Here is a 22304-nt window from a genome sequence, read left to right on the forward strand (position 1 = left end):
GATCAAAAGGTTAGTAGGGTTAAATCTGCCATTATAGCTTTCAAAGAATCTTGTATGATTTTGATATATTCATGGGAGACACACTGTAAAAAGAAAGTCTTTCAGGTATTGTTTTGTGCTACTAGATCAAAAACATTTTCTGTAGTCGACAAACACAAAGCACAGTGGGAGCTTGTGTTCTATATGTCTCCCAGTTAATTATATGATGGTATAGAAGAGATCTCTGATGAAAAAAAAATACTTAGGTTTCATAGATGAGAGGACATAATTGTGCACAGATTGTGAACATCCATGGAGAATCAAGCAACTCTTTGGCACAGTATGTATGTTTATGTTTAAGGAACTCCCAGTAAGGGAATTTCCTCTACCAATGTTAATAAGCAACATCCTTTAAGAGAAAGAACCAATTAACAAAAATATGTGTAATTATTTTACATATATATTTGTGTCTAATGTTAGCCATCTCTAGGGTAGGAGGAGGAGGAAGAAAGAAGAAAAAAAAATTTACATGATGATTTTATTATATATTTAAAAGGAATAGCAAATTGTACATAATAGATTTGCAGTTTCATGTGTAATTATCTTTTTCTCATTATACTATATTATGGAGATGATTATTTTATTCCATAAATTGAAAATAAATAAATAAATAAATTTTTAAAAAGAGCTGCCAGGAAACTAATGGCTTGTACAGGATATATCAGAGATGGGCTATGAATCCAGGTCATCATCTTGACTTGTTATCTTTGTATGTGCTATTTTGGAATAATAATAATAGTTAGAATCTCTATAATATTTTCAAGTTTGCAATGCACTTTATAAATATTATCTCCTTTGATTCTCACTGCAGCCCTTGGAGGTAGGTGCTATTATTTCCCTCATTTTGCAGATGAGTAAAATTAAAATAGGGAGAAATAAAGTGAAACTTGTTAAGTATCTGAGACCACATTTGAATTTAGTTCTATCTGAATCTGGGTCTGATGGACTATCCATTACACTATCTAGTTGCCTATAGTAATCACTGTTTATTTATACACCACTATAAAGTTTGGGGTAGCTAGATTCTCTGGGAATAGAATGCTGAGCCTGGAGCCAGACTGATCCAAATTCAAATATGGCCTTAGATACTAACTGTGTGAAAAGGGGGTGGTGTGTGTGGGTGTGTGTATATGCACATGTGTGTGCATGTGAAAAATCAGCAAGGCAAAACAACTAAACAATGTCATCTAGAACATTTAGGAGAAAAAGCTGGGAGGCCACAAACAAGATTACATACCTGCATATCTATAATATGAGTACACATCATATACGTGAATATATTTATATGTCCCTATATTTATATATATGGTTTTGTGTCTATATGTATACATATGCATTATGTGCATGTATATATGCATGCAATTTATGTATACATGCATTGTGCAATACACATTGTGCACCATAATGTATGTCTCTGCATATTATATGTGCACATGTGTATCTGACATATATGTATACAAGGCACTGCATTATAAATATATCATGTGTGGAATGCGTGTTTGCATATGTATTATGTAATATGTGCAGTGAATGTATTGCACATGTATATTGTGTGTATGTTCAGCACAATGTGCTTTGTAGTGTGTATTATAGGTGGATTGTATGCACATACATGTGGATGCTATATTGTATATATGCACGCATTGTGCATGTGCATATAGGTGTGCGTTTGTATGCTGTATATATTCACAGGCGGATTGCACATATATATTATGTATAGCTGTGAATGGGCATATTCATATAGATAGATGTATGAGTATGTCTGCACATTTGTGTGTTTTAAAAAATATTGTATCAATGTATATATACATGTATATGATACATATGTATGTGGGTATATATAATATATACATATACATGTTATGTAATATACATATGTGTCCAATATACATATATATTGTCCAATGATCAATGAGGGACATAGTGCTAGGAGTGATGATGAAGGACTGAGTCATCTCAATCATGATATTCTTAATACACACACACACACACACACACACACACACACACACACACATAATTATGTAATCCTGTTTGTGGTCTTACTTCCTGCTTTTAATCTTAGTACTAGATGATGTTGCTTAGTTGTCTTTCTCTTGCTGATTTTTCTTCAACACAATTTTTCTCTCCCCTGCTTCAGACTTCTGAGTCAGTGCTACTTATGCACTTCTGCCATCATTCTCTATAAGATGTTACAAATAAGTTGATATTCTAAACCTTCATCTATCATATCTCTCTGGTCAGTAAACTGACTGTATTTTCTGATTAAGGTACTTCTGGATATTTTTTTCCTCCTTGTTATGGCAATTGATTTATAGCAGGTAAATTTCTATCCAAAATTATTTTGATCAGTGTCTATGTCTTTTTCCCCCGTCTGTGTCCCATTTTGTTGTAGATTTTGTCAGCAGCTTCTCTAGCTCAAGCAATAATTTTTAAATTATGCAATGTATTTTTAGCCTTTTAAAAAAATTTATTCTAGCTTTGTACTAATTTTGATCATTGGGTTATTGAGTTAGTGGTTTGACTGTAGAAACATAGCTTTATGCAGGTATGATTCCCACATGAGAGAATCATAAATTTAGAGCTGAAATGCATGTCAGAGGTCATCCAGTCTAAACTCTTCAATTTTATAGATGAGCAAAATGAGACCCAGAGTGGTTTGCCCAAAGTCTCACAGATAGATATTAAGGAATAAATACAGTTTGCAGATACATATTCTCTGACTCAAATCCAGCATTCTTTTCATTTCAACACTATGCCTCTCACAACAACATCATTTTCCACCTATTAAGTCATACTCAATTTTCTTTTCTTTGTCATGTTAAAAAAAAAAAAGTTATTTGGTGAGTTCCCTGTGCATCCACAATAGTCTATTTAAACAACCCTCTTTTCCTTCTCATGATAATTGCTACTCTTTGTGTCTTCAGAATTCTATTCTTAAGAGATTTTCATTCCTTCTAGGCAAACTTGCTCATAAAATTTTAGTACATGGGAATCCTTCTCTGAAAACTTTGAAATCTGCTCCTCATGTCAGATAATTGTTGACTCTCCTTTTCTATCAAAATCTAAGATGGAGAGGTTGTTTCCTCCCTGGGTTTCCATAATTTACATCCAAACAACTAAACATTCCTGCTTACTAAGAATCAGACACACATCTTTCCTCTTTTGAAGGATGAAATTATGATTAAGTCTTCAAGCTAAGAATCTATTAGATATTTCTGGCAAAGATAGGTTTTAGTTTTGATTTTTTTCTTAATTTCTGGAGAAAGAACACTCAGACATTTTTCTATAAGTAAATGTTTCATCCTTGTTATAAGATACCTCTGTGCCAGGCTTCTTGTTTATTTCTCAAACTCCTCTTCTCTTACCATATTCTGTCTAGTTAAAATGCAGCATGATTTTATAACTTAAGGTCAGAAGACCTGGGTTCAAATGCTGGCTTTTTTTTGCCTCAGTTTCCTCATCTGTAAATGAGTCAGAGGAAAAAATGTCAAATTATTTCTCCAGTATGTTCTCCAGTATCTTTGCCAAGAAACTCCCAAATGTGGTCTCAAAAAGTAGGGTACAATTAAAAAGGCTGAAAAACAATCCTTTAGGACAGGGTTTTTCCATTTTTATGTGTCTTTTAATGTTTGGTACACTGCTTGATACAAAAGAGACACTTAAATATTTGTTTTGTTCATTGATTATTATTGTCAAGTACCTAAGAACTATCATTCCAAGTGGTAGCAACTTCATTCTTCTAGTTTTATGTATGTTAAGAATATCAAGATTGAGATGACTCAGTCCCTCATCATCACTCCTAGAGCACTATGTCCCCTCATTGATCATTGGACAAGTATTTCACATTTATATTACCAATAGTTAAATCAAAGTTTGATAGTTTAAAAAACTGAGTGTTTTTTTTAAACAACTTCTGATTCCTTTTTCATTACTCTTCTGCTGTCATTGAAGAAGGGGAAGAATGACTTCCTAAGAATGAGGGCATCTCAAAAAAGACAGAACCTACCCATGGAGCATAATGGCTGAAACTTTCCTGACCTCCATTTTCACTCTCACAATCCATCTGATTCTTAAGGTTTTAAGCAGAAGGTGTCAGAAATGTTACCACAAGAAAAACCAGCCAAGCATTCACAGTGCTGAATCTTAATGATTTCCCTTATTTCCAGAAATCCACCTAATGTTTCAAATTGATCTGAGACATCTAAGATATCTGCTAGCACTAGCTATTTGCCAAACTGGAGAAATGCCAAATTTAGAAGGAGCTAATGGAATTCCTGGAGCACACAATAAGTCAAGGAGAGTTCCTATGAAGCCACAAGAGAGGAAGAGAGGCTGGAGTAGGGGAAGGTGGAGAGACAATCTCTACCTCCTTGAAAGCAGTAAAGCAATCCCTTGGCTGAGGGGAATACTCTCACTTTTTTCTTGGTTTTTTTGTTCTAATGGTACTTTCCCTAATCTTCTGAAGGATATCAAGGCTTTCCATTGGACAGAAGAGGGAGAAGACTTGTAAAATTATCAAAAGAATTGTTTCACCTCACTTTCTATTTTGATAAACCCAGATTATAGTCACAGAATTTTAGAGTTCTAAAGTAATTCTAATTCGAATTTTACTTAAAAGGAATTCTGACAAGCATATTCAATATGGTCATCCAGAATGTCCTTGAAGAGTGGATAGAGGATTGGAACTGAAAGAAGGAAATCCTGAATTCCAAATATCAGGTATATTTATTGGCTATGTGACCCCAAGCAAGTCATAACTTCTCTTTGTAGAAAGGGGATAATAATAGCACCTATTTCAGAGTTGTTGTGAGGATAAAATAAGATTTTATAAAGCCTTAGCACAGTATCTGGAGCTTAATAAATGTTTGTCAATACCTTTCCTTTCTCTCAGTGGAGAGAGAAACTGTCATGTCCCCAGTCAATTCATTCTACTTCTAGACAGTTCTAATTGTTAGGAAGCCTTTTTGACATTGTCTAAAATTGCTTCATCACACTTATTTATGCCTTCTGAAACAAAATAAATTTAATTCTTCTTCTATAAATTGTTCAGTCATTTCAGTCAAGGCCAGGTCTTTTTAACCCCATTTGTGGGTTTTTTGGGCCAAAAGGCTGGAGTGGTTTATATTTCCTTCTCCATTACCTTTTACAGATAAAGGAACTCAAGTAAAGAGGATTATGTGACTTGCCCACAGTCAGAGAGCTAGCAAGTGTTTAAGATGACATTTGAACTCAGATCTTCCTGATTCGAGACCCAGCATTCTTATCCACTATACCACCCAGCCACTCATTTGCCCCCTTGTCTTTCACATGACAGATCTTCAAGAAATAGTTTAAAATTATCTACCAAGTGCTCTGACTTTTCTCTCTGTTGGCTAAATACCCCTATTCGCTTCAACACATCCTCATAATTCTGGTTGCAATTTTTTGGATTTGCGAAACAAATCATCATGGAAACTCACATATTCCATATCACAAAGAGTCTTTCTCTTAGAAGGATGATTTCTTTCACATTGACTCCCCCAAAGATTTCTCCCACGAGTTGAGCAGTGCAAAAAATATTGCTATATAGTCTAGGAAAGGACCTGTTATCAGCCAAAGTCATTTTTCCTTCTTGATCTCTTTTAATTAGATCTATTTTTTCTTTTGTTTTCTCCCCTTTATTTTATTTTACTTCAGCAGAAACATAATAGATTCTGCTCTAGTCTTTTACCTTTACTCTGTTTCAAATTACTACTTGTAAACAATATATTGTAGGTTAATAGTTTTTAATCCATTCTGCTATCCATTTGTTTTAAGGGAGAGTTCATTCCATTCATATTCATAGTTTTGATTATTAATTGTGCATTTCCCTTCATCCTATTTTTCCATTTTTACTTTTCTTTCTCTAACCTTTCACTCTGTTTCTCCTTACCAGTGTTTTGCTTTGACACCTCCCTCAATCAGTCCTCCCTTTTACTGGCCTCCACCCCTACTTATCTCCTCCTCCCTTTCTACTTCCTTATAGGGTAAGATAAATTTCTATGCCCAATTAAGTTTGTATGTTATTCCCTCTTTGCACCAAATGCAATAAGAGTAAGAATAAAGTAATGTTCATATCCCTCTTTTCTTTCCATCTATTGTAATAGGTCTTTCAAGCAAATTTACTATTTGCAATATTTTCTCCTTGACATAAAAGTTCTAAATTTGATTATAATATTCTTTGGAATTTTAATTTTGGGAATCTCTTTCAGGAGGTGATTAGTGGATTCTTTCAATTATTATTTTACCTTCTGGTTCTAAAACATCAGGGCAAAGATGCTGTCCTTTTTTTTTTTTTTTTGGTCATGGCCATGGTCAGATAGTCCAATAATTCATTAATTACATTTCATGGATCTATTTTTCAATTAAGTTGTTTTTTTCCAGTGAGGTAGTCTATATTTTTTCTATTTTTTTTCATTCTTATGATTTTGTTTGCTTGATTCTTGAGGTCTCATAGAATATATAGCTTCCACTTGCTCAATTTTAATTTTTAAGAATTATTTACTTCCGTGAGCTTTTGTACTTCTTTTTCCATTTGGCCAATTTTACTTTCTAAGGAGTTGTTTTCTTCAGACAATTTTTGTACATCTTTGCTCCCTTTTTTGTGTTTCCTTTACCAAACTGTTAATTCTTTTTTCATGATTCTCTAGTATCACTCTCATTTTTTCCCCTAATTTTTCTTCTACCTCTTATTCCATTTCTGAAATCCTTTTTGAGTTCTTCCAAGAAAAATTTTTGGTCTTGAGACCAATTTATATTTCTATTTGAGGCCTCATATGTAGGCATTTTGACATTGTTGTTCTCTTCTGAGCTTGTGTTTTGATATTCCCTATTGCCATAGTAGCTTGCTGTGGTTAGGTATTTATTTTTTTTCGGTATTTTTTTTTTTTTTTTTGCTCATTTTCTAGTATACTTCATGACCACTTGTGCTGGACTATGCTCTTCTATTACCCAAGTGACACAGACCTTTCCTGTAGTCTTTCTAAGTTATCTTGATTTAGAAAATTGTTTCACATTTTCTATGGGTTCTCCAGAATTCATCTAGAGGCTTGGTTTAAAGTTGTTTTGAAGTAAACTGGGAAAAGTTCAGGAAATTTCCTGGATTTTCTCCAATATGTTAGTATCACTGCTCCTCAAATCATTCTTGAGGTAAAGAATTGCCATCTTAAGACAGTAAGGTTCTCTCATCAATTGTCCATATTAGAGGACAATTGCCCGATAATTCAAATAATGCTAAATCTGTTGGGCATTGTTGTTAGCCGGCTCAACTTCACTATCATTTATGTTACCAGACACCAAAACTTGTAGCAAATGCCCTTCTGCAAAAACCTGAATTTCTATAACCAACTGATCATCCCACTAGTCATTTTTCAGACTAAATATCTTGTATCCATTAGATCTTCAATTAAATCAGTTAGGATTAATTTACTAGCAGACAATTTGGTATACCTAGAGTAATACCCAGTTATCTGCTTTCTGAGAAGGCACAAGTTGTCTGCTCTTTAGTCCAAAAGGTCACCCTTAGACTTGAACTTCTTACACCTGGCTGTCCTTTCAATGAATCCTTTGTCATCTTCTTTTAATAACATATCACAGTCTAAACTCTTGACATTCTTCATCGACTTGGTATTTCATGAGCATAGTTAGATCAAATTCTTTTCAGTAATCATGGATAGCATTTAAGGAGATTTGGCAATTTTCTGGGGCTTGATGCAAATACACCTTATCATTCCAAAAAAAGATCATCAGTTATAACTCATCAGGCAACAATTCATCTTCTCAGGGACTGTATCATCTATTTCAGTCTTCCTAATAGTTTTTGAATCATCGCTCCCCTGTCCCAGCATCCTCAATTGACTTGTCTAGCTTTGTCTGTTTTTCTCAGTATGTTGCCTTTTTTTTTTAGCCCAATTTATGTCTGGTATCTGTTCCTAACTGCTCCCTCAGAATTCCATACTTATTTCACTTGGCCTCCCACTGTTAATGTAGCATGTACTAGATTTCTGCCCAAAACTTCTAGGTAGCCCTAGCTCATCTGGGTACCTGACTATTAACTCTTCAATTTTTTTTACTGGGTGTCACCATGGTTCTAAGACAGAAGGACTAAAATAACTTCAATGAAGATACAGGTACAATCAGTCTGGATAGAGAGGGAGGAGAAGAGATGACACTGTAGGGAACAGGCAGGATGGATTGCTCATGGAGCCAGTGGTTTTCCTTCTTTAAGGATGTGATTTATTCCTACAGTTAGCCGTTTTTCCTACCATTTGCCTCGGCTTCCCTTATAGAAAGGGATTCTGCTTTCATGGTATTTTAGTCCTTGCTTAGCATATCCAATAAATTGGAGTCGCCTATGTGAGTGTCACACATGAAAATGGTAGATTACTGATGCCTAAAAAATTACACTCATTGTGCAGTGAGTGCATGAACTAGTTACCTGGGTTGGGATAGGATCAAAAGTAGGAAGAATTGAAAGGAAGTGGGATCGAGCTAAGTTTGGATCTGTGAAAAAGGGGAAACTGAGATATAGATCAAGATGAAAGCACAAAAAATGGTATCAGGAATAGTTTGAAAGCAGAAAGTGCGGGATTTTGGCAAGATTCAAAGCTATCTATATTGCTTATGTATTGGGACAGAATACTTTTTGTCTATGAATCTAAATGTTTGAGCTAAATTATCTTCAATTCCTAAAGAGCCAAGTATGTCAGATGCTTGAGTCCAGTCACATATTTTAAATAGTATTACTATTTGAATATTTGAATTATCATTAATATTTAATTGAAAAAAATTAATTGTAAGTGATAGAATAAAATTAATTAAATAAATGATTATTAATAATTGAACTATTTTAATTTGAAAAATTTTCAGGTGGAACATATCATACAAAGTTCCACACTGTGGAACATACAGCATCCTATAATAAAATTCAGTCTTTCCTTTTGGTATACTGAAATGACCAAGAATAGCTCTAAAGATCCCATACAGTTCATAACATCTGAATGTTACTGAGAGTAAATTATATGAATTGTATTAAGTGCAATTCCAAAGATCATGACAACATCAGAAGATGGAAAAAGAGTAGTTAACTTTGAAAATTTGCATAATAAATTTGAAATTAAGTTATTTTGAGCAATTCAGATTAAAAGGTATAAAATAATAAGTACCATTATGAGAGGCAGCATGGTACAGTGGTTAGAAAGCTGGTTTCCAAATTAGGAAGACTTGGGATTCAAATTCTACTCTTAATCCATACTATGTGGCCCTGGGAGCATTTTTAGGTCATTTTTAGGGCCACAGGCAACTTTCTAAGACCAAGTTAAAGAAAAGTTGAGAGATGCACATTAATGGAGGAAATTTTTATACCCAGTGTTCCCCAGTCTGATGAAATTATAGCTCCAAACAAAAACAAAACAAAATAAAATGCAATCTCAACAAGAGAAAATAATAGTCCTGATATTCAGAAGCTAGGCAAGAAAATTCAGATGCAGAAACACAAAGAGGTCTATCATTAAACCCTCAGAAGTTTAGTGGAGATTATATAAATAAAACTATGTGATTGATGTCTAACGTAAGGCCTGCTGTTTAGTCAGTGTGAAAGGTTTGTTGTGGCAATTCAAGGTCCAATGATTGCCACTAAAAATCATGACTAGATGGTAATAAAGAAAAAGCTACTTGACAATAGCTACAGATGGCAATCAATAAAATAACAGAATCCAAAATGGCTAGAAGCATTCTTACCAATGCTATGGATTAAAGGAACAGGAATAATAATATGAAGACTACATACCAACAGTTTACCTTCCAAGTACATTATTAAATGTTGTATTATTAAAGGTACACCCAAAACTGTTTTAGAAAATAGCAATTACAAGACATACTGGAATGGAGCCATGATTGTTGTCCATTGAATTTTGGTCAAATATTCTGCTATTTGATTAAAAAAAAAAAAAAAAAAAAAGCAAAATGGAGCCTACTGATTGATCCCAACCATCACAAGAAAATGATAAATAAAAGGATAAATGAAAAGAAAAAAAGCATGCAGGCTTTGGAAGATAAGCTCAAACAAACATGGAAACAATCATAAGAGGTCATTCTTTCAGCAATTTCACAGATAATGTAGGACCATAGCTCTAAAACTGGAATGAACCTCAGAAACCATCTTACTGGATTTTATTTTACAGAGGAGGAAACTGAGTCTATAACTTACACAAGAAGAGTCAAAGGTGGGATTTGTACCTTAGTCCTCCATTTCCTGAGCTCATGCCCTTTGCTTTAATCATTGGACATTTTAAGGAACTGAAGATTTATTATTTTTTTGGCATTAATTCAAGAGCCTATAACCCTAGTAATTTTTATTGTTCACTCATTTCAGTCATGTCCAATTTTTTGGAGAATCCATATGAGTTTTCTTGATAGAGATACTAGAGTGGTTTGCAATTTCTTTCTCCAGTTCTTTTTACCAGAAAGGAAATTGAAGTAAACAGAGTTAAATGTCTTATACAGGGTCACATAGCTAATGTATGTCCAAAGTGGATTTGAACTCAGGTTTTTCTGACTGCAGGCTGGGTGCTCTGTCTATCATGTCACTTAACTATGTTTTTATAATTGGTTTGGTACAATAAAGCTATATAATTTAATTTTTCTATATTTGAATATTTTTTCTGTATCATATACATTATAATAACAGAATTTTGTAACTTCTCATTTGAATCCCTCTAACTTCTAGGACCTCTCCTCCCTAAAAGTGTCTTCTTTTTCTTTGTGTTTATTTTGTATTCTATGTGTAACTTTTGTTTCATTTTTATTTCTATACCCTGAAAACCTAGTACTGGGCACTTAGAACATTCTGGGTACTTATGAAGGCTGATTAATTCACATCCGCTTTTATTCTTCTACAATTGCTCCATATTATTAGAGCATTTTCTAACATGTGGTGCCAAGATGGAGACACTGAATTCCAGATGTGGACTGACCAGAACAGAGTGCAGCAAGACTATTATCTTTCTACCTTTGAACATTATACTATTAATCATGCAGTTCAAGATTTAAAACCAGCAAAAATTAATTAAGCTCCTATTATGTGCTAGGAAATGTGCTAAATACTGAAGTTTCTTTGGTTGACATATTACATTGCTAATCCATATTGAATCTGTATGACACAGATATCCCCAAACTCAAAGTATTTTTCACAGAATTGTAGTTTAATTGCCTTTTATCCATACTGTAATTACCCATATAATTTTTTTTTTAAATCCAAGTATAAAATTTAAGGTCTATTGTTATAAAAATTTAGTTATATACAACACTTCAATCTTGATTCGGTCATCTAATATATTAGTTATCCCTTTTAATTCTATGTCATCAATGCAGTTGACAAATGTGCACACTGTCAAATCTGTGCTCTCTATGGAAAGGATAGAGCTGAAGGATGTTCATAACTGGGGGCCAATTAACAGGGCTCAAGGCAGGGAACTCTCTTGGGAAAAGAAGGCAGAGTAAAATTCATGATTGGAGAAAGTAAACAGGATGCCAGAGCAATTAAATCCAAGGAGCTCAGCAGGAGGTAGGAAAAGGCATTAGGAGCAAAGATCTAAAGTCAAGGAAATCAGCAATGAGTGAGGGAGAGCACATCAGGAAGATGTTGATGTTTGGCTCACTTGAAAGTTTCAGCACCCGTTTACTTTTGTCAAAAATCTTCTCAAGTGCTGTTCTCTAAATAAAGCCTTTCTTGATCCCATGCTGCCTATAGCTGTTAGTGCCCCATCCTGTGATAATCTATCTTGTGTTTTGTGTATGGATTGATAAATTTGAATATGACCTCAGACACTTACTAGCTGTGTTACTGTGGATAAGTCACTCAACTCTGTTTGCCTCAATTTCCTTATTTGTAAAAAGAGCTGGAGAAGGAAATTGCAAACCATTCCATGATCTTTGTTAAGAAAACCACAAATGGGGTGACAGAGTCCGATATGACTGAACAACAATGATATATTTTGTATATAGTTATTTATATAAAATGGTTTTTTACTATAAAATATTAAGTTCTTTGAAGTCAGGAATTATTTTATTTTTTTGAATCCCCAACCTTTTAGCTTAGTACTTGATATATGCTGTGTATTTCATAAATATTTGTTCAATGATTGGTTGATTGGTGGCCTTAGGAGGCCAGGGATGTGGAGATAGGGGCAAGAGAGACACACAGAGAGAAAAATACCTAGCCATATTTTGGGGGCCAAAACTACTAGTATGTGGAGGGATAGAAGGAGAATAAGTTCAGAGTCTTCCTATACTATCATCCAGTTCTCATCTGTCTTTCTTACTTACAAGGATATGGTTTAAAAAAAATTATCTCGTTGAAATTCAGATCACAGCATCCACGGAATGCTTTTTGCTATATTAGTCTGGGGACTTGGTCAAGAAAGAAAACATGTTTTTTTCTGAAGTGACTTGCTTTTTAAACGCTTATTTTGGTTTGTAGTGATAATCTTTTTCCTCTTTAAGTGTTCACAAAGCATATCTTCTTCATGCCATCATTTTAAAATAAGATTTTAGAGAATTTTATCAGGGACCAAGGTCAAACTCACCAGCCTATAATTTGAAGTAGTCACATTCTTCCTGTTTTTGAAAATCAGCACAATGTTTGCTTGCCTCCAATCTCCCAGTACTTCTCCTGTTCACCAGGATTTCTTAAAGATCATAGACCATGGTATAGCAATTACATGCGCCACTTCTTTCAGTAGCTTGGGATGTAAGATGTGGAGACAGCATGTTGTGGTGGAGAGTAATGGCCTTGGAGGCAAGAAAATATGAGTTTACATCTTTCCTCAGATATCAAACTAGGTATACGACCTGGGACAAATGACTTAATTTCTACAATCTCAGTTTCCTCATCTATAAAATGGGTATAATCACTTGCATTTGGGGCAACTAATGTCATGCTTGGAATCAGGAAGACCTGAATTCAAACAGCCTCAGACACTTAGCCTGAAACTCTGGGCAAGTCACTCAAGTGCTCTTTGCCTCAGTTTCCTCATCTTTAAATTGGGGATAATAATAGCACCTATTACCCAGAGTGTGAGGCAAGATTTTTAAGTGTCTAGCACATAGTAGGCTCTTGATAAATGTTAGCTCTTATATCTATTAATATTGGGAAAGATATTCATCTGAAAAATATCTGAAGGTTTTTGTGGACTACAAGTTCAATATGAGTCAACATTTGTAACATGACTGGTTTTAAAAAAAAAAAAAAAGGTTGAAGTGATCTTATATTGCTTTGAGAGAAGCATAGTTTCCAGGAATCGAGGATTAGGGAAATGATAGTGTTACAGTGTTCTGGCTTGATCATATCATATCTGGAACATTGTGGTTGACGTCATTAAAGAAAAACATTCATGGGGCAGCTAGGTGGCACCTGCTTTGGAGTCAGGAAGACCTGAGTTTAAATCCAGCTTCAGAAATATGCTAGCTGTATGACTCTGGGCAAGGCACTTACTCCCAAATGAAGAGAGGGAAGGGAGGAAGAAGGAAGAGAGAGAGGAAGAGAGAGAGAGAGAGAGAGAGAGAGAGAGAGAGAGAGAGAGAGAGAGAGAGAGAAAGGGAGAAGAGAGAAAGGGAGAAGAGAGAGAGAGAGAGAGAAGAGAGAGAGAGAGAGAGAGAGAGAGAGAGAGAGAGAGAGAGAGAGAGGGAGAGAGAGAGAGAGAAGAGAGAAAGAGAGAGAGAGAGAGGAGGAAACACAGAGAGAGAGAGAGAAGAGAGAAAGAGAGAGAGAAGAGAGAGAGAGAGAGAGAAAGAGAGAATCAGAGAGAGGGGAGAGAGAGAGAGAGAGAGACAGAGAGAGACAGAAAGGGAGGAAGAGAGAGAGAAAGGGAGGAAGAGAGAGAGGAAGAGAGAGGAGAGAGAGAGAAAGAAGAGAGAGAGAGGAGAGAGAGAGAGAGAAAGGAAGAGAGAGAGAGGAAGAGACGGGGGGGAGAGAGAGAGGAAGAGAGAGAGAGAGAGAAGAGAGAGAGAGAGAGAGAGAGAGAGAGAGAGAGAGAGAGAGAGAGAGAGAGAGAGAGAGAGAGAGAGAAAAGCATCCCTAAGCAGGAGAGCATATAGAATGAATGCCAGGAAGATGAAGAGCTTCAAGGGCATACCAGGAGAAGTTCTATTGAAGAAGCTGGGTATGTTTTGACCTGTAGGAGTCTTAGAATGGTATAATAACTGATATAAAATATTGTTGTGCCTTAGCTCAGTAGGAAAAACCAGGAACAATGAGGCTTGATTTAAGGAAAAACTTAATAGCACTTAGAATTACACAGATGTAGAGCAGACTCTCTTGAAGACACTGAGGGAGGTTCTTCCTCAGTAAATATTTCTAAACAAAGGATGAATGACTACTTACCAACTAAACTGCAGAGGAGACTTCAAGGATGGTTCAGACTTGAGTGGCCCTGAGATTCTTTCCATCTTTGCACTTCTCTATTTCTGTTAACATCAATTAAATGAGAGAATATCTGTAAAACACTTAGCACAATGCCTGGCATATAGTAGGCACTAAATAAATGCTTGTTTCCTTCTCCTTTAATCAAGTTAATGCTCTACATCCAATTGAAAGTTTTCTTCTAGTTCTCAAATTCTGACTCCCTCACCCAAGAAACTGTCAACTCCCAAGCACAGGCAAATCTTACTCTATTCTATCCTTTCCTGAACTTTAACAACTGACAAGATAATAGCAATCATCTTGTTTAGGGTCTCTTCTGCCTTCCAGCCAGACCTAATCTCCCCCCTAATTTACTCTGAAAGTGCCATCAGCAGCTCCTTTATGGAAGAAGAATTATGATAAGTGTTCTACTACATCTTAGATTTAGCCACAGATAAATGAATAAATAAATGAGTAAACAAACAAGTAAAATCAGGCTATCATTTGCCTACATCAGGGGTGGGGACCGTCTGGGCCCAGTAGTATAAGGCCTGTGAAAGCATTTGCTAAGACAATCACAGTAGATGATGAATTGAGGTACAACAGCCTCCAGCCTTGAGTTCTGTAAATTGATAATTTTGTTTGGCTTGTAAATGATAATATAAATATTCAAATGGCCCTTGGCAAAAAAGTTCCCCATTTCTGGCCTTGATCTAAGGTTACACAAATTCTAAGCCTAAATAAAATGAAAACATTATTTAAATCCCTTAACACCATAAAAAAAAAGAAATAAGATTAGTTTTCCAAAACTTTTTTTGGTACCTCTTGATGAGCACCTCTTTCTTTTTTAACTACTAATAAATTCCATGTCTAATAATCCATTCTATACTTTTGTCAAAAGTCATCTGCTTTATAAGTTGGATAGGAACACCCACATAAAGGTGAGATTAATACTAGAAATTTAAAAGAAAAACCCCCCACCATGAATGCATTTATTTACCATCTTTGTGCAAAAGCATAAAATCAGATAAACGTTTCCTGAATCCCTATGATATGATTGTCATTGCTTTGGATAATGTAGGAGAGACAAAGAAATATAAGGCATAGTTTCTGCATCAAAGCAGTTCAGCATGATGTAGTGGAGAGAGTAGCCTTGGAATCAAAATACCATATACTGTCTGTATGAACTTAAAACAAGTCAATTAACCTCTTGGAGATTCATGTAACTCTCTAAGATGATATGTAACAGAAAAGGTACTGATCAGCGATAGTAGCAAAAGTTCTTAACTGAGAGCTTCCTATATAGATGCAATCACAGATGTGTATGTGTATGAATTTTGATATATGTGTTTAAAAAATACATTTCTATTTTAATTAATATATCTATATATGTGTGTATATCTATGTCAATCAATCTAGCTAGTTAAAGAAACACAATTCTATACACAGGGCATGTATATTATAAAAACTCCTACATAAGGCCTTTCCTGACCTTCATAGTTGTTAACCTTCTCTCATTTGAAATTACTTTATTTAGTATACATAGACTTTAAACTCTCCCAATCCACACTCACACGGCAGGTCAGATCTCTAGAATGTGGCTATTATTTTTTCCTTCAGCATTCTTGTGATAATTACATGGTGCTGGTGATTTCCTATATTAACACTCATGAGTCCCTATCTAGCATGTTACCCATATCTCAGATACCCAGTTAACTTGTTCCCAACATCAATAGCCAGTTAATATTTCCCTTATGTCAATTGAGGCAGTTGATATCTACTTCATATAAATCAATTAATATGAATTAGCTTGTATGGAGGGCGAGAATGTAAAGCAAGGTTAGAAGTGCCCCCCAAATCTCCCCAAAGCAGATGCACTGTTTTTTCTATATTTTTACTCAATCACTAAGAGAGTAAATTAAACTTAACATAGTAGTTACAAAGCATTGCCCTTCATGTTTAACTCTGGGTATAGTATAACTAATGGATGAGTTGTGCGCATTTGTAGGATATGTTGCCTCGGTGGATGGGTCTCTCCATTGTTGGATGTCTTAAGCAGGTGACTCTTCAGAGCTGGCTCATTAGGCTTGATGGCTACTGCTGTAGAAGTCCATAGCGGACTCAAATTGTTGGTCCTTTGGAGGGTCTTCAAATATCATAAGATTTAGTCTGGTGTTTTCTGTTTTTGATTTTCATTCATCCAAGATGAAGAAAGAATAGACATAACAGAGCAATCATGAAAATCGTGGATTCATGACCACATGGAAGCTCCAGCATTTATATATATATATTCATTTTTAACATTTCCATATGAGCATATGAGTTATATTGGGAAAAAAAATCAGAACAAAAAAGAAAAAAACTATTAGAAAAAAAACCCCACAAAACCAAACCCCCCAAAAGGTGAAAATAGTATGCTTTATTCCTCATGGTTCTCTCTCTGGATGCAAATGACATTTTTCATCCAAAGTTTTTTGGGATTGAGGTTTCAGTATTGAGAGAAATTAGCCAAACTAGTGCATGTTGCTATTGTATTTGTGTTTATCTATCTCTTCCACAGCACTTCTTCCTCACTCAAAAGAATCCAGGGAGAGAGATTTCATTCATAATTTTTGCATACATAGTTAATTCTAAGTCAGTAACTAATTAAAATATCTTTAATCACCATGAAGTAAGTTGACAAGAAGTGGTCTGAGACTATTTCTCTGTTCTGAAGCAGGGATAAAGTGTTATTCCTCCATCATGAAAATCTTGAAGCAGGCAATCTATCCACATAGATTGATACCAGGCAAAACACATTGTGTATGCTCTAAGGACTGATTTCTTGTTGATCAGTATCCATCTCCATCAAATCTGTATTTCTTAGGATATAACTTATATCTACTTAAGATTGTCCATGTTGCATCTTTCAAATACGATGTAATGTCTTCAAGGGCAGAGATTATTTCTTTTTTATCTGTGCTCCATATATAATAGATATTTAATAAATATTTAACAAATTAAAGATAGGACAAGCAAGCAAGGTGGTACAATAGATCGAGTGCTGGACCTGGAATTAGACTTATCTTTCTGAGTTCAAATCTGGCCTCAGACACCTAATTGGCTATATGATCACTTAACTCTTTTTGCCTCAGTTTTCTTATCTGTTGCTTCATGATTATTATTATTTTTGCTGAGGCAATTGGGGGTAAGTGACTTGCCTAGGGTCACACAGCTAGAAAGTGTTAAGTGTCTGAGACCAGATGTAAACTCTGTTGCTTCATTATTAAAGATGATCTTGACTTGGCAGGTGAATTGAATGGGTTAGGATTGTACAAAGTTATTCACCTCATTCTCTCCTCCAGGGTTATCTGAGTCCAGTGGTAATACGGGTGAAGATGCCTGGTCTTTTTAAGCTAAAATCTTTCCCAGGTCTCAGTTTTAAGGAAATGCCCATTAAATGATTAAGATGAGACAAGAACTGAGGCAAAAGATGGCCTAGTCTGCCAACAACAACAACAAAAAAATCAGTTTGGAAGGAAAAGACCTTCAAGATTTCTAGCCAAAACAGAAACAATTGTGTTTACACTCCCTGTGAGCCATCAAATCCCAAACAATGACTAAGTGGGGCTTGGGTTGGGACCTATTATTAGCCAATCATCGTGAGCCAGAGTGATTTGAGTTTATGGCAAGGTCAGGTAGCTCCTTTTGAATTCCAATGAATTTTATCAAAGTCTGGTTTTCCAGAGGTCTGTTTCAGGAAAACATAAATGAAAATGTATGAGATAAAGTAATTAAATGCAAAGTCATCAGTCTCACTCCCTCCTCCAGGGTCATCAAAGTCCAGTGGCAAGAAATAGGTCAGGCAAGATAACTGGAGATGACCTCCTCCTCATCTGTAAAATGGTGACAATTTAAACAACTGGAAAATATCCTCTATAAGGTATGATCAAAGGTAAAAGGGGACCGCGTGTGTGAGACACATCTCAGGAAAGGAAGCACTGATTAGGATCCTCTGCTTCCAGGAAGAGCACCACAGGAGAACAAGCTAACAAAGTACGTTGGGACTCCTGTACTATTGCAAGGAGAGACAATTTCTCAACAGAAAGATCAGCAGAGATTCCAAACAGATGAACTACCAGCTAAGTTTAGGAGGAAACTAGGATATTACATAGGAAACATGATCTGTAGTACAGAGAATTCAATTGTTCAAAACAGACTGTAGAACAAGCACAAAGATATCTCCTCCCCCAGCATGCCTTTCTCTAGTAGGGACAGGGGAATTATGAAAGAAAAATCATTCCAACTTTTAAGGGAGTATTTGAGTGCCTTAGTTCTATGACACATATGACTGAGTGTTCTTCATGACTAATATACTATTGTGGAAGACACAATCCGACACCCACTCATTTCCTGGCAATTGAAATGCTGAGCAGTTTCCTAGTTTAAGACTTTTCCCAGAAACCCTAATGTGATTTCTGGGGTTCATCCTCTCATTCCCTAATGCTCTGAGTTTGTTCAAGATGAATCAATTTTGGCACATGCCTTCAGCTGACCAAAAATAGTAGGTAGGATGGTCTTAACTTCCTAATTCTATGGACAGTTTGAAGCCAAACTCAGGAAAATTGGCCTGGGTTACATGTCAGCACAAAGAACTCTGAGGGACTCAGTTTCTTCATCTGTAAAACAAAGAGGTTGACTCCTATGGCTACATAGCATCAAAAGTCCACTCCTACCATATCTATGAGCCTATGATCTTCTGACCGGAGACAAAATAGTATATCTGCCACCTACTGATAAAGAAATCAAAATAATTTATATTTATTTGGAAAAAATGTTTAAATTAATAATTTTGCAAATATAATTTTGCACCTGTCAAATTGGCTAACATGGTTGAAGGGGAAAACAAAAATGTTAAAGGATATGTGTAAAAATTGGGACACTAATTCTTTGTTGTAGAATTGTGAACTGATCCAAGCATTTGGGAAAGCAAGCTGGAATTATTGCCAAAGACCTACTGAACTGCCTATACACTTTAATCCAGAAATAGCATTAGTAGGTCTATTTCCAAAGATGATTAGGGAAAAACAAAAAAAACCTTACATGTTCTAAAATATTTATAATAGCTCTCTCTATAATGGGAAAGATCCGAAAACTTCAGGAATGCCTGTTAATTGGGAAATGGCTAGATAAGTTGTGGTATATGATTGTAATGGAATACTGTTATGTTCTAAAAAAATGATGAGCTTGATGATCCTAAAAAAAACAGATAGATTTGCAGAAAATAATGAAGAGTGAAATGAGCAAAACCAAGAAAAATCTGTGTATAGTAAGAAAAAAAATTATTTCAAAAGCAACTTTGAGCAAATAAGTCATTTTGACTGTTATTAATATCTAAATTAACTACAAAGTTTCTATGAAGATACTAAATGCATAGAGAAAGAACGGATAAATAGAAATATGTATAGAATGATATATACATATGTCTAATGATAGCTATCTTGGGGGAAGGTAGGGGAGAAAAGGAAAAGAAATTTACATTATAACTTTATTATTTATTAAAAATGAATAGCAAGTTGTATATATTTGCAGGGTTTTTTATTATAATGATATGAAAATGCTTATTTTTATCCCACAGGTTAAAATCAAAATAAATAAAATTTTAAAAAAGAAAAGTGAGGGTGGAGGAAAGAAGGAAGAGAGGAAAGGAAAGAGGGGAAGGAAGAAAGCAAGGAAGAAAGCAAGGAAGGAAGCAAGGAAGGAAGGATGGAAGGAAGGAAGGAAGGAAAGGAGGGAAAGGAGGGAGGGAAGAGAGGGAAGGAAGGGAAGGATGGAAGGAGAAAGAAAAAAAGAGAAAGGAGGGAGGAAAAGAAGAGAAAATATATCATTTTAACCCAAAATGTCCCATTCCCACAGAATTGTGAGTCTGATAATTGAAAAAATTTCCTAAATAAAAAATATTAATGATTGGCTGTACACTGTTATACTTTATTCAAAATATTTATGGTAATATAAAATACCTTGTTCAAAGTATTGTGGAAAATAAGTTTAGGTCTGGAGGGAAACTTATTTCTATGAAGCAAGAGCATTAGCTTAATTTATCTTCCTATTATTTGCTTGTGTAACAGCCTTGCTATTTACAAAGAATATAGTGAAGTGGATGCCACTTTTTTTTTTCTCATCCATTTACTGTCATTTACACCACTTTGCAAACTAATTTATAGAATGAATGCAAAGTGTGTCCCTCTAAAAGGTTTAAAGAGCCTAAGATAGTGATTAGGTCCTTGTGTGACAAATTATAAAGGTTGTCATTTGGAACCCACAGCTAAATATGAGGCAGAACTTTACAGAAGAGCTTGTTGTTTCCCTCACCACCCTAACCTGCTCTGTTTTTCACACTTAGTACTATTAATCCAAGAGCAGTCAAATGGCAACCCATTGAAGCTACCATTAGATAAAGACAATCAATTCATTTTACCCTATAATGATGTTAAGGATGCACTTAACAACTTCTGTAAAATAATTGAGTGCAGAATGAAAATTCAAGGGCACTTCTGATTTGGTAAACCTTATTCAGTGTCATACCTCTTCTAACCTACGCTAATATAATAGCCTTAAAATTGGTCTTCTTGAAGTCAGTCTGAATGTTTTCTAAACCATCTTTTGCTACATTATTGCCCAGATAATGAGAGTGCTATATTTGGAAGCAGAGGACTAGAATCCAGCCACTTGTCAACTTGGGTGATGGGACCAGGAATCTCATCATCAATAATTCCATCTTCCTTCAAGTTTGCTCACACTCATCAGTATCCTCAGTATCTTCTGCCCCATGATTGGAGTGCTGAGAGAAGAGGGCCTCTCAAAGCCTCTATTTAGGAAGAGGACTCAGGCCAGTTATCTGTTCATTTCCCACCTTAAAATTGGTACTCCATTGGTCTTGTTCATCATACCCTTTTTCTAGGTATTTACCTTTCCCCTTTTTAGATTTCTTATGGGTGTTGTGTTCCCCTGTTAGATTGTAAACTTCTTGACTGTTTTTCTTTTTTTTTGTAGTTGTATTCCCATCATTTAGCAAAATAACTTGTATCTAGAGGTGCTGACTGATTATAAAATAAATGTTTATTGATTGACTGACTACTATAGTGGTTGCATGAATGGAAACAAGGACATGAATTTGAGAGAGAGGATGAACAAAACTTAACAACTGATTGAAAATAGGGGATGTTTTTCATTCATGACCAACCCTTTGTGACCCATTTGGAGTTTTCTTGGCAAGAATACTGGAGAAGTTTATCATTTCCTTTTCCAGTTTTTTCTATAGAGATGGAAAGTAAGGCAAACAGGGTTAAATGACTTAGGTAGGGTCACATAGCTGGGGAGCTCCTGAGGTCGGAATTCAGGAATTCAGAAAGGGGAGTCTCCCTCACTTCAGGCCTGCTACTCTACCTTAGTTGCTTTATAGGAGATGGGAGAATGAGTAGAGTCAAGAGTTATAATTATAGGTGACGTAGGATGGTAGTGTCCTCAATAAAAATAGGGACATTTGGAGGGGAGAAGATAATGAATTCTGATTGTAATTCTGAGTTTGAGGTACTGATCTGCTACCTTGTTGATGTCCAGTAGATTGCTAACATTGAAGGATTAGAATTTAGGAGAAAAAAAATAAACACCAGATACATTGGTATCAATAGGAGTTTTGCATAGGATGGAGGTAAGTAACCTATGGCTTAATATCCCTATTTTACAGACAAAGCAACAGGTACAGAGAAGTTAAGTAACATGCTTAAGGCCAGTCAGTCCTTTGACTCTAAATCCAGCATATTTTCTGCTCACTACTGATCTTATCTATATTCTTGTAGATTCTAGA

The 22304-nt window shown here is 35.3% G+C and overlaps 1 long non-coding RNA gene across 2 annotated transcripts in view; it reads right to left on the minus strand.

The window, feature by feature from the left end:
- The window catches only part of LOC127544214 (uncharacterized), a 55509-nt gene that overhangs the window by 6348 nt on the left and 26857 nt on the right, over positions 1 to 22304 (minus strand). For both annotated transcript variants that reach the window (XR_007949401.1, XR_007949402.1), the window contains one exon: positions 14441 to 14523. This is a non-coding gene — a long non-coding RNA (uncharacterized LOC127544214). The remainder of the gene's footprint in view (positions 1 to 14440; positions 14524 to 22304) is intronic.

The sequence above is a fragment of the Antechinus flavipes genome, chromosome 1, assembly GCF_016432865.1.
Source record: "Antechinus flavipes isolate AdamAnt ecotype Samford, QLD, Australia chromosome 1, AdamAnt_v2, whole genome shotgun sequence".
In the NCBI taxonomy this organism is placed as follows: domain Eukaryota; kingdom Metazoa; phylum Chordata; class Mammalia; order Dasyuromorphia; family Dasyuridae; genus Antechinus; species Antechinus flavipes.